Source organism: Urocampus carinirostris, chromosome 2, assembly GCF_059441175.1.
Source record: "Urocampus carinirostris isolate Australia breed hairy pipefish chromosome 2, RoL_Ucar_1.0, whole genome shotgun sequence".
NCBI lineage: Eukaryota > Metazoa > Chordata > Actinopteri > Syngnathiformes > Syngnathidae > Urocampus > Urocampus carinirostris.
In genome coordinates this window covers 13,628,077-13,640,787 of record NC_142350.1, presented here as the reverse complement: position 1 = coordinate 13,640,787, position 12,711 = coordinate 13,628,077, and positions in this window count along the sequence as shown.

The following is a 12,711-nucleotide window of genomic DNA, read 5'->3' as shown; positions in this document are numbered from 1 at the left end:
CATGTAAGATGCTGTATGTCACATGTAATTCTACCTAATTCATATGTATTATGATACATGACGTGTTTCTCCTCTGTGAACTGTGCAGGGATTTTAGCTGGCTGACCTCCAACTCACCTTTGCTGTCCATAACTCGGGTATGCCTTTATTAAAACTCCATCTTTTTATCGACACCTAAGCGAATCCTGCAAAAAGGTTATAGGAATGCAAACTAGCTTAAAAAACGAAAATGTCTTGGGCAAGGGTGTCAAACTCGTTTTACCTCAGGGGCCGGCATGATAGCAATAACACTCTCAGAGAGACGGACTAATAGATTAAAGAGAAAGGAAAGGGAGAGAGAGAATGTGAGAGGGTAGAAAAGAGTGAAAGAAAGAAAGAAAGAGATCAATAGATCAATAAAAACAGAAAATACAAAGAAAGAAATACATGAAGAAATTAATACATAAAGAAAGAAATACATCAAAACGAAAGAAAGCAAGAAAGAAAGAAAGAAAGAAAAATGAGGGACAGAAAGACAAAAAAGAGAGAGAGGGGCGAAGAGAAATAAAGAAGAAGAGAGAAAAAGAGAGAGACAAATAGAGGAAAAGAGAGAAATAAAGAAAAAAATACAGAATAAAAACAAATGGCGTGAAAGAGAGAAAGACATTTTCAGTGTTAACCGGACTATTTCAACATTTGAGTGAAAGCCTGTTACACCTGAACCGAGTCAACACACTTTAAGAATTAAATTGGGAGCTTAGAAAAAATATATAGTTTCCCTTAGTTTCAATATTGGTTTGAAATGAATAAAGAAAAGATATACATTATAAATTTTAGCAGTGCAGGGCAATAAGATATTACTACATCAGATTAAACTACCTGGCTAAGCAACTAAAGTTGAGAGCGTATATTTTACTGCCCTCTTGCAGCCATGAAGGTGCATTGGTCCGCAATAATTTGCTGCTGCCGGTTGTATGTTTGACATGCCAACGTGGTTCAATATTTTTTGTTCATCTTTTTCGATAACTGGGTCTTATGTGGTTAATCAAATGCATGTTTGTTTGATAATTTATGCATATTTGATTATTATTCAAAACAAACTATTTTTAATGAATGAAGTCGGGTTTTTTACAACTAGCAGGTGCTAAATAATACAAAATGTCCCAAGTTAATATGAATCAATGCTGCCAACTCTTGGTTCATCAGTGGTAAGTAATAGAAATACTTGAGAATCTCCGATGTTTTTAAGTGAATGAGGAAGTTGCGGTCTGATGAGACCTGACAACAAAATCATCCATCGAGCGGGATTCGGCCCGCGGGCTGGTTGTTTGACATGCCTGGTCTACAATGGCAAGGTCACTGGAGCTGAGGTAAAGGAGGTCCTTCCTTCAGTGCTCGGCTGGCTGGCTGCCCGCATCCCTTTCGGACTCGATGGCCATCGATCGGACCGAGAGCGACACCGTGTCCCGTGGAGGGGTAAGTAGATACACTCCGATGCCTCCGACAATCATACAGCCCCCCCTGTGGGGACACGTCCCGGTAAATTAATAGTCTGCTTGCAGCGACTGGATATCGTTAATGTATTTGTCATCGATGGGGTGAAATGACATGAGTAGGAGCAGACTTACTTAACACAAAACATAAATCCTCCAATGGGGATCAGAGTGAACAGGAAGGGAACTGTCACCGAGTTTCCTGCCTAATGAGAACTCGGACGCCGTCACACGGAACAGAGGTTTCTAGTCCGTTCATGAGTTTTTGATCAAGCTATTCATGTCTAATATTTTTCAAAAAGTCAAATAAAAATGTAGAGAGACCCCTTTCTACTTTGCGCCTAAGTTATAGCTGTCGCATGGTGTGACAAAGACCCGAATGCAGGACAATAAGGAGACGAAATTCAAGGGGACATGATCAAACCCCAACTGGGGGGTCGTTTATTTAATGACAACAAAAATACGCTACTAGGTTAAAGTTAGTGTGGGGCCAGAACTGCCGGGGAAGGAGAGGGGGGTGATTTGAGGGTCTTGGGGTGGTGAAAGTATTAAAAGGAACATTTGGGCTGGCTGGGACAAAAAGTAACCCAAAGACGGAAGTCTGGGAGATGAAGCATGAAATCTTAAAAGGGAAAATTGGGCGTACCTCTAACAAGGTGGTTGGAGTGGCAGGTTTTGGAGTGGGTGAACTTGGAACCAAGAGGCAACTAAAGAAGAAAGTCATGGGAGGAGAAGCCTGGAATCTTGGCGAGTGAATGTCTTCAAAAACCAGCGTAAGGTGGGAGCCTGGAATATTTATGCTAGAGGTGGCTTATTGTCTGATTGGAATCACCTGGGAAGAGTAATGGTGAGGTGCCTGGAAAATAGGGTTATGCAGCCATATTTGGAGAAGGAGATAGACAGCAGGCGCCAAACATTGACAATTGCTGGTTTACTGATTCACTGAGTTATACTCAGTAAACTGAGCATAGAGCATTGTGTTCTGCATTCTGATTGGCTAAACAGAGGAAGATGCTTTCTATCACCAACAAAGCAGGACCTCTCCACCCGCTTAATCCGCTCAGGAGTTGGACTTTCCCACTCCCCAGTGGCTCCCCGGTGCTTTTTCAAGTCAGGTCAGATAATGTTCATTTGTATAACCCCTAATCGCAAAAAGTTTCAAAGGGCTGTACAGACCACGGACTACAATTTCACCCTCATTAGCTCTATAACCTACATGAAGGCACGGAAAAACTTTAAAACCGCAGGATGAGGAAATTGAAAAAAACTTGAGAAGGGACCACACATAAGGTAATCCCCCTTCCAGGAAGACCAGGCTGCAGTGGATGTCTCAAGGGTTGTAATAGACAAAACACAGACATAAACACGAAATATACATAATAACAGAATGGCGAGTTGTCATAACTGGAAGAATAGAATAGAATAGAATAGAATAGAATAGAATAGAATAGAATAGAATAGAATAGAATAGAATAGAATAGAATAGCACGGCGGCGCAGTGGTTAGCGCGTGCGCGGCACGGTTCTGAGGTCGTGGGAACCTCCTGCGTGGGTTCAAATCCAGCTCCCAGCCTTACTGTGCGGAGTCTGTATGTTCTCCCCGTGCTTGCGTGGGTTTCTTCCGGGCACTCCGGTTTCCTCCCACATTCCAAAAACATGCATTTTCAGGTGAATTGGCCGGTCCAAATTGTCCCTAGGTGTGACTGAGCAAGTGAGTTGTCTGTCGCCGTGTGCCCTGCGATTGGCTGGCAACCAGTTCAGGGTGCCCCCTGCCCACTGCCCGATGATTGCTGGGATGGGCTCCCCGCGACCCTACTGAGGATAAGCGGTGCAGCTGATGAGATGAGATGATGAGATGATGAGATGATGAGATGATGAGAATAGAATAGAATAGAATAGAATAGAATAGAATAGAATAGAATAGAATAGAATAGAATAGAATAGAATAGAATAGAGTGATTTTTTTTTATTTATTGTCAGTGATATCAACTTTGTAAAACTTTGTAAGCAATGAGATTAGACATGGCACTACAGGGTAAAACATATAATAAAGACTTTGAAGAGAAAAAGGATAAAAGACTATAAGAATAGAGAATAATAATTACAACTTAGTGTTCAGAAAATTCATCATCATAATAATAATGCAATGAAAAAGAACAGTGCATTGTAACAATCATGCAATGAAAATAAGTGCAATTATATTTAACAGCAGCAATATAAAAAACCCAATATAATTCACAAAGTATATATTTTTGCAGTTTTACGCAGTAGTATACAGGACTGTCTCAGAAAATTAGAATATTGTGATAAAGTTCTATTTTCTGTAATGCAATTTAAAAAACAAAAATGTCATACATTCTGGATTCATTACACATCAACTGAACTGTTTCAAGCCTTTTATTATTTGAATATTGCTGATTTTGGCTTACAGCTGAAGAAAACTCAAAAATCCTATCTCAAAATATTAGAATATCATGAAAAAGTATACAAGTAGGCTATTCAACTAATCACCTGAATCATCTAATTAACTCGAAACACCTTGCGAGGGTTTCCTGAGCCTTAAAAACACTCAGCTTGGTTCAGTAAACTAAATCACAAGTATGGGGAAGACTGCTGATCTGACTGCTGTCCAGAGGACCATCATTGATACCCTCCATCAGGAGGGTAAGACACAAAAATAAATTTCTCAAAGAGCAGGCTGTTCACAGAGTGCAGTTTCAAAGCATATCCACAAAAAGTCTGTTGGAAGGGAAAAATGTGGCCGGAGACGTTGCACAACCAAGAGAGATGACCGCAGCCTTAACAAAATTGTGAAGAAGAGCCGCTTCCAGAATTTGGGGGAGCTTCAAAGACAGTGGGCTGAAGCTGGAGTCCAGGTATCAAAAGCCACAGTTCACAGACGTGTCCAGGAAATGGGCTACAATAGCCGTATTCCCATGGTCAAGCCGCTTCTGAACTCAAGACAACGGAAGAAGCGTCTGACTTGGGCTATGGAGAAGAAGCACTGGACAGTTGCAGAGTGGTCCAAAGTCCTCTTTTCAGACGAAAGCAAGTTTTGCATTTCATTTAGAAGTCAAGGCGCCAGAGTCTGGAGAAAGGCTGGAGAGGAGCAAAATCCAAGTTGCTTGAAATCCAGTGTGAAGTTCCCACAGTCAGCAATGGTTTGGGGAGCCATGTCAGCTGCTGGTGTTGGTCCACTGTATTTCATCAAGTCCAGAGTAAATGCAACTGTGTACCAAGAGATTTTAGAGCACTACATGCTTCCATCTGCTGAAAAGCTCTATGGAGATGAGGATTTCATTTTCCAGCATGATCTGGCACCTGCCCACAGTGCCAAAACCACCAGTAACTGGTGCACTGACCATGGCATCACTGTCCTTGATTGGCCTGCTAATTCCCCTGACCTGAACCCCATCGAGAATTTGTGGGGTATAGTTAAGAAGAAGATGAAAGACACCAGACCTACAAATGCAAATGAGCTGAAGGCCGCTATCGAAGCATCCTGGGCATCAATAACACCTCAGCAATGCCACAGGCTGATTGCCTCCATGCCACGCCGGATTGATGCAGTAATCCGTGCAAAAGGATTCCCAACCAAGTACTGAGTGCATCAATGGACATTTTCAAATGTTTGATTTAGTTTTGCTGTTATAAAATTATTTTTCTTACTTGGTCTGAGGAAGTATTCTAATATTTTGAGATAGGATTTTTGAGTTTTTTTCAGCTGTAAGCCAAAATCAGCAATATTCAAATAATAAAAGGCTTGAAATAGTTCAGTTGATGTGTAATGAATCCAGAATGTATGACATTTTTGTTTTTTTTAATTGCATTACAGAAAATAAAGAACTTTATCACAATATTCTAATTTTCTGAGACAGTCCTGTATATTAGGGAAAGTAAGATAAATAAAAAATAGGTTAGGAAATATACAGTGAAGAAAATAAGTATTTGAACACCCTGCTATTTTACTAATTCTCCCACTTAAAAATCATGAAGGGGTCTGACATTTTCATCGTAGGTGCATGTCCAATGTGAGAGAGATAAACTATAAAGAAAAATCCAGAAATTAAAACGCATAATTTTTTAACAATTTATTTGTGTAATACAGCTGCAAATAAGTTTTTGAACACGGGTGTATCATCTATAATTCTGACCCTAAAATACCTGTTAGTCTTCCCATTAGAAGTCCACCTGCACATCAGGTATCATCCTGAATCAGATGCACCTGTTTGAGGTCCTTAGCTGCATAAAAGCACCTGCCCACCCCATACAATCAGTAAGACTAACGAAAACCTGGCTCACGTCTAGCATCCCGGACGGTAACGTCGAGCTACCCGGAGCTACAGGAGCTATCCGGAACTACCCGGCTTGAGGGCTGTTAGACAGAGACACAAAAGCCTGCGGGAAGCGGAGAAGAGGTATCTATCTATCTATCTATCTATCTATCTATCTATCTATCTATCTATCTATCTATCTATCTATCTATCTATCTATCTATCTATCTATCTATCTATCTATCTATCTATCTATCTATCTATCTATCTATCTATCTATCTATCGTCTAACATGGCAAAGACCAAAGAGCCGTCCAAAGACACCAAAGACAAAATTGTACACCTCCGCAAAGCTCAAAAGGGCTACGAAGCAATTGCCAAACAGCTTGGTGAAAAAAAGTCCACTGTTGGAGCAATCATTAGAAAATGGAGGAAGCTAAACATGACGGTCAATCTCAATCGGAGTGGAGCTCCATGCAAGATATTATAGCCCCGTCTTAAGTTTGAATATGACCATTTGCATTGTGATTTCTGGATTTTTCTTCTTGGTTTATCTCTCTCACAGCGGACATGCACCTATGATGAAAATGTCAAACCCCTCCATGATTTCTAAGTGGGAGAAATAGCAAAATAGCACGGTGTTCAAATACTTGTGTTTTTCACTGTAATAATAAGAATACGAAGAAGAAAATTAGCTGGACAGCCATTGGCCGCTGCACCCGTGCACGCTGACAACTTGAACTAATAAAGATTTCTACTTCGTGGATTTTTCACGTTTCGCAGTGACCCCCCCCCCCCTCTCCCTTGCCTACGATAACCATATGATTACTGTATTCCTTAACCTCGTCCGAAAACGGCAGTACTGATGATAATTAATTTTCGAGAAAAAGGTTAAAAACACTTGACCTATTGACGTCACCACTAAAAAATGTATAAGGCAGTTGTGGCCCCGAGGATGATAGTTAATATGAAAGTTAAAGGAGCAGTGTGTCTTATTTACCCACTTAATGTCGTTGTATTCTGTTGTGTCACCGAAAAATGAGTGATAAAACCACAATGGAAAAAGACAAAATGCAGAGACTCAAAGTGACCTAAACCTTATCACTTTTGAAAATAAAATAAAAATAAAATGAAATAAAAACAAACATATAAATAAAACAAATTAAAAAGAATGAAAAATTAAACTCGAGAAAAAAAAGGAAATAAAATGAAAAAAATATATATGAAAATGAAAAGAAAGGAGAGAAAATTGTGAGGGTTTTTTTCTTTGCGTTAGGCTATATGTTATATGTTAGGCTATATTTGCCCAAGACACACCACAGGAAATGGTGCCCCTACGACCCTAGTTGTTAAGGGATCAAACTGACCAACCAACCTTTTTTCTTTTAGTCAGATACGGAGATTATAATTCACGCGTTTGTTACTTCCCGTCTCGATTACTGTGATAGACTACTCTCCGGTCTCCCAAAGTACAAAATCAAGAGCCTTCAGCTGGTACAAAATGCTGCAGCGAGGCTTTTATCTAAGACAAGAAATTTGGTTCACATTACCCCGATTTTAGCTAACCTACATTGGATCCCTGTTAGCTTAAAATGTGATTTTAAGGTTCTGTTGGTCTTATAAAAAAAATCATGCATGGCGTTGCTCCCTCATATCTTTCAGATTTAATCTCCCCCTATGTCCCGGTCCGGAGCCTTCGCTCTGAAAACGCTGGTCTACTAGTGATCCCAAGAGCCAAGAAGAGATTTGCAGGTTCAAGAGCTTTTTCCATTCGGGCCCAGGTGCTGTGGAATGCTCTTCCCCCTGAGATTTAATCTGCAACCTCAGTGGAAATGTTTAAATCTAAGCTTAAAACACACTTCTACTCTATAGCATATGAATAACCTATATTTTATGTTGATAATATCTGTGTATTATTTTCCCTCATGTAGGTTTTAGATCTGGGGATGGTGTCATGATAGTCTGTGGTCTGTGCAGCCATTTCAGACTCTTTGTGATAAAGGGCTATACAAATAAATATGACTTGACTTAAATTCATTTCTCTTTTTTTCTTTCTTTTTGTCTGTATTTTTTGCTATTTTCCTCTTTTTCCCTACTTTTATTTTTATTTGTGTTTCCCTTTTTTCTCTCCTTTCCTTATTCCATATGTTTTTCTTACATAGAAATGTTTATTGAAGGTATTGTTGGATACATTAATCAAAACATGACAGAAAGAAAAAAAAAAAACTAATGCTGAGAGTGAGCATGGCCAAATATGGTCACCTTACGCCCCCTCCCCTAAGGAAATTTGACAGATCTGTTTCTGCCAACCTTTGCTTAAAGGTTTGCACCGTATTTGCACTAATAACCAGGTCAGGCAAAAAATTCCAAATTTTTGGTATCCTGAAAGAAATAAAGTTTCCGTGCAAGTTGCTGGTAGGTCTAGGCACCCGTAACTTATATCTGTGACCACGTAAACCATCAACACGACAGAACTCGAAAAATTGATCAAAAGGCACATCGATCATTCCATGCAGTACTTTGAACACAAAAATTAAATCAAATCGAATTCTACGGAGCTCCAAAAAGTCCAAGTTCAGTCTTTGTAGTCTTTCCGGATATGACAAGCTGTGCATCCCAGGTATCCGCTTCGTATACCGTCGTTAAACTCCTTCCAGTAGGTTAATGTCCTTGAGTAAGTAAGGGTTCCACACAACGCTGTTATATTCTAACCCGGGTCTAACATAAACGCAAAACATTCGAACTAAGAATGCTGGGTTCTTATTGTAAAAGTTTCTGTAAATGTTTGATGCTATGTTATTGGCTTTGTTGGTAATTTTGGCGATATGCGTGATAAACTTTAAGTTTGAAGTAAGAGTGACACCCAGATCCTTATGTTCAGTGACAACATGCAAATCATGATCATTAATGTTATACAGCAGAACAGAACTATGTAAAAACGACTGTGCTAAGCATTTATGAGATGACAATTGCAGTTGCCACTTTTCGGACCAAAGAAAAACTGATTTAATGTCATTTTGGAGAGAATCAATTGTTCCTGTCACCTGGGTTTTTGGTAAGAAAGCCGACAGTTTAGCATCATCGGCAAAAATTGAGATGTCACTACTTTGAATGGCCTCAGGTAGGTCGTTCACAAAAAACAGAAATAATAATGGTCCTAGTACTGAGCCCTGCGGTACCCCACAACAAACTTCCGACCACGCTGAAAGAACATCATCAATTTTTACGCATTGTTTACGATTTGACAAATATGCTGTTATCCATTCAAGCAGTTTTCCCCTAATACCATAGCATTTCAGTTTTTGTAAAAGCTTGTTATGAGACACTTTATCAAAAGCCTTGCAAAAGTCTAAGTAAACAACATGACCAGCCATATTGTGAACAAAAAACATACTTGTAATATTATTCAAATGAGCTATCAAGTTAGTCATGGTAGAATGTCCGGACCTAAACCCATGTTGTTTAAACGTAAAAAGATTGTGCTCCTGTATAAATTTCCATATGGCATCTGAGATAATTTTCTCAAACACTTTACAGACGCAGCTAGTCAAGCTAACTGGTCTATAGTTGGCTGCACTTGTTGTGCTCCCCCCTTTAAAAATTGGTATGACAATAGCACTAAGCCAGTCCTCAGGCAGCTGTGAATCCTCAAAAGATCTAGAGAACAGGTAAAATAATGGTTCACATAAAAAGTCAGCTAGCTTTTTAAGCAAGAAATTTGGAATTTTGTCAGGGCCGGCTGAAAATTTGCTTGGAAGTTTTATCAAGTATCTATGAATTAACTCCTTTGAAAGTTCCACAGAATTTAGAACAGCTGAAGTTCTGCTGGGAAAGTCGGGTGAAACCCCATTGTCACGACCAAAAACACTGGCATACTGATCATTTAATATACGGACATTGTCAGCATTATCTGTAGCAACGGTACCGTCAGATGCCTTCAGGTTGGGAATAGATGCCCTAGAAATTAGTTTACGGTTGATGTATGAAAAGAATTTACGAGTATTATTAGCCTCTAAAACTTTATTTTCCTCAGCCACCCTTTCCCGCCTGATGGCCCTCCGCAGTTCCCTTGAAGCATCTTGATAACTTTCCAAGTATGCCAACTGATCACGTTTATAAAGCTTGTGAATAAACTGCTTTCGCCTATGCAATTCAGCTATATCACGGTTGACGTGAGGTGTAACAGCAACTGAGGGTACGTATACAGATATCAAAGTGTAAACAACAGATTTAAATATTGCCCACATTTCTTCAATATTCCCACAATTATCAAATAAGAGGTGCCAGTTGACACTAGACAGAAAGTATCTCATGCCATGTAGATCACAGTCTTTAAAATTTATGTAGTTCTGAGCAGCGGTATCTTTTTTAAGAGCCAGGTTTAGTTGGAAAGTAACAGAATCGTGATCACTGGTAGAGAAACTCGGCCCAACGTCAATGTTTTTAATCAGATATCTGTCAGTGGAAAACACAAGGTCTAATACATTGGACCCCCTGGTTGGTTTATCGACATGCTGAAAGAAACCTACATTTGAAACCAAGTTTTTGAACATTGAAGTTAGATTAGTATCAGAATTTTGAAGAAAACTGTGGTGAAGGTCAGGAAAGTTAAAATCACCCATAAGTAGAATTTGCAATTTAGTATCAAAAATAGAATTCAGATGTTCGAACATAGCGACGTTGGCCTGAAAAGAGCTCAGACCAGAGCGATATACAAGCACTATTCTCAGCTTCACCCCAGAAATAAGAATATCACATCTCAATAACTCAATTCTATCGAATTGATAATTAGCGACAGAAAACACAGTTATACCATGAGAAACCATGAGCAAAACTCCTCCATTTTGGGCATTTTTACGGTCAGTTCTAATGGTATGATATTTCTCTATAGTTGGCCCTGTGTCACCAGCGGAGTACCAAGTTTCTGTAATTGCCAAAATATCAGGGGTGTAGAAATTGATGTACGAGACCAAGTCATCTGCCTTAGAAGTCAAACATGTCTTGTTCCCTTCTTTTTGTTTATGAGAAATGCAGGGTAAAAAATTACATTGAAAATAAGCTTTTATCCTCACTTTCAGTCTGGGTATATTATAATCTTCCTTGGACTCATTTTTGGTCGCACTAAACATGACAGCGACCTCTAGTGGACAAATATAAAACAATGTCCATTTAAGAATTGCCGAATGTTTTTATCAGTGTAGTTTTTGTTGAAAACTCCATATTGATCCTAGAGTCCGAGGTCCCAACTCAATTGAGTTTGAGATCCCCGCATTTTGAGCATTTTTTAAAAGTCCATATGAAGCTGGTAGTGTTTTCCTGAGGTTTTGAGTTTTTCCTTGCCATCATGTACTGTTTAGATCAGGGGATGGTGTTCTATAGTTTGCAAAGGTCTGTGCAGCCTTTTGAGAGTCCTTGTGATAAAGGGCTATACAAATAAACATAACTTGACCTGACTTGACTTTTTAGACTTATCACTCAAATTCCAAAAAGTCGGATTACTTAGAATGATTGATGTCTTTTTCAGAGACCTCAATATCTTAGAAAGACAACCCGGTCTTTAATTTTCAAGTTGACAGCCCAGGTCCTTAAGATCGCTATTGCTAAATAGTCCGATTCACACGTGGCAAAAAAAGACAGAAAAACTCCTACAAGCTGTGCAATATGATGCTATGCTCCGGTGCACAGAGAAAATCAGTCTCTCTCGTAATAGCTCTGGGCAATTTCAGACCACACAGTACAATAAGGGAATCAATTTTCCTGGTTAGGTTATTGATGGATTTTCCACTCTGGGGCTTTTCATAAGTCCGAGTGAAGACATGTCATGTGAAATATTAAGAAATCAGGAGCGTAAGCAAAACAAATGGGATGATAATGTAATGCTTTCTTAACCTTGCTTTATGTCTACCTCAGAGGATTCAAACACGCGGCCCATGGGCTGAAAGAAGCACCGGGGGGGGCTAGTTGCAGTTTTTCATATGTCAAGTCAAGTCAAGTCAAATTTATTTATATAGCCCTTAATCACAAAAATGTCTCACAGGACTGCACAGGATTACAATGACACTATTACCTGATCTTAAACCAACATGCAGGCAAGGAACAACTCAAAAACCTCAGCATGAGGAAAAAGAGAAACCTTGAGAAGGGACCTGACAAGTGATATCCCCCTTCCAGGATGACCAGGGTGAATTACATTTAGCATTACAGTACACAAACATAGTAAACACTAGGTAACATGTTGAAAATTTGTCCGGAAAGTGTATGACAGCAGCGATGCCCTTAGCCTGTAAATTAGTCCAGAAAGTCTATGACTGCCATGACGCAGCTTCCCATCTCTGCCAGCTGGTCCATGCAGGCGTCCACATGCTTCAGGTCAAACGCTGGTCCGCTGACTCATCTCCAATCGTCCTTCTCCTTCGTATCACCACTAGGCAGGCAGTCGGAAAAAGACAGGACAATACAGAATATGAGGTAGGCATCAATCATAAGCTTTGGAATAGAAGTGTTTCTTAAGCCTCGATTTAAAAACTTCCATTGAGGTTGCAGATCTTATCTCCGGAGGCAGGGCATTCCATAGCACCAGGGCCTGGATGGAGAACGCTCTCGAGCCTGCAGATTTCTTGGCTCTCGGAGTCACAAGTAGATCGGCATTTTCCGAGCGCAGACTCCATGCAGATAGATAGATAGATAGATAGATACTTTATTCATCCCCGTAGGGAAATTCACACTTCCAGCAGTCTACCCCGTTGTTTATTAACAGATTAACATGATGCCCGAGGGTGCTTGTAGCGGAGTGGATGACGTCACGCCAGTCCAAAAGTTCGACATTCCTGCGGCAGATGGAAATCTTTTCTTTGTGAGAATCCAGGGATACACCACCTCGTGTTAGCAAGTCCGCCTCCTCTCCGATTCCCCCCGGCTTTCATGTCTCTGTTTAGCGACGTTGAAGCCGGATTTCTCCAGGTGGCT